The sequence below is a fragment of the Schistocerca gregaria genome, unplaced genomic scaffold (genome assembly GCF_023897955.1).
Source record: "Schistocerca gregaria isolate iqSchGreg1 unplaced genomic scaffold, iqSchGreg1.2 ptg000174l, whole genome shotgun sequence".
Taxonomy (NCBI): Eukaryota; Metazoa; Arthropoda; class Insecta; order Orthoptera; family Acrididae; genus Schistocerca; species Schistocerca gregaria.
Window position 1 is genome coordinate 2,737,470 of NW_026061726.1, and position 1,291 is coordinate 2,738,760.

Genomic DNA, 1,291 nt, shown 5'->3' on the forward strand with positions numbered 1-1,291 from the left:
CACCAGTAGCAGCTGACTGCATGCAAAGAATAGGAATGTGCAGTGGAATTTACGTGAACTCAGCGCAAGGCAGATCTTTCCGACATAGGCTTGAGAATCTTACAGGAACACTTGTACTGTTTCTAAATTAAGTGTAGGCGTGGGAGGAGGGTGCTTCCTGCGCACTAATAACAGCACGCTTGTCAATTGTGGATGCTAATAATTCGCTTGTATCTTCCTAGACACATCTGCTGGTTGTGAATTATTCCACTTGCATGGCAAGGTGCGCATGTAGGTGTGTTAAAAATTCTGGAGGCACTGGGTATTGATCCCAGTTCCTCTCGCATACTAAGCGAGCGCTCTACCATATGAGCTACGCCCGCCGCCCCGAAGACTAATGGTGCTACATACAGCCATATAGACGACACAGACCCTTGCACTCCCATTATTCAGCAGACAAAACTACTCTCTATGTATCCGTTAGGGTGTCTTTCAGGTTTCGTGCATTATGTATCGAATCGTAGTTGGCCACAATGAAAGTGGCACGTATAACGTCGAAAATAGAATTCGGACACCGCTCTGAGTAAGACCAACGTGTTGTCCACCCTCTAGACTTCAATGAGGTTAAGCCGCGATACCTAAGACAGATCTGCACTCGATGACACCTCGATAACAGCCGGTCCCCACACTTACATCTTGCTCTCCTTACGTCAGTATACATCATATCAGTCTGTGACGCTGGCTTTGCAACATCTTGCGTGCCTTTAGGTTCGCCGCGACCAACACTTACCATGCACTGACAACAAAAAATGCAGGCGCCGCGGCTTGAACACTGGACCTTTCACATGCCAAGCGAACGCTCTACCAACTGAGCTACGCCCCATGCACGAGCAAACTGCGCTATTCCCCATTCTTTGCGACTCAGATGCGCACGGACACGATGGTTGGTTGGTTTGTAGCGGTGAAGGGAGCAGAGTACAAAGGCGCGGACCCGTTCATATACACAAAAGTACCAAGTAGTTTCGATGCTCTGGTATTACAAATGCAAATTCCGTCTGTTTTTAACGTCTTAAATTGAAAGAGCCGTCACAAATTGCTCCGTTTTCACTCCTTGACGACAATCATACAGCACCTGAGGTAACAAACACATCTCGAGCCCCATTGTGCACTCCATTATTCATGCCAACTCAGTGCCTCGCTCTTTACTACTGTGTACCAATCTTGTCGTCCAACTGCAAAACACTGGGCCACAATAAGTTTCCGCGTCTCCATTGCACTGCGCATACTACGAAACGCTCCCCAAACTTGGCAC

At 47.9% G+C, this 1,291-nt stretch overlaps 1 non-coding gene across 1 annotated transcript; it reads right to left on the minus strand.

Moving 5' to 3' along the window:
* Positions 1-789: 789 nt before the first annotated feature.
* Trnaa-ggc (transfer RNA alanine (anticodon GGC)) lies at positions 790-865 on the minus strand. Its single transcript has one exon. It is a non-coding gene; the product is annotated as a tRNA-Ala (tRNA).
* Positions 866-1,291: the final 426 nt, after the last annotated feature.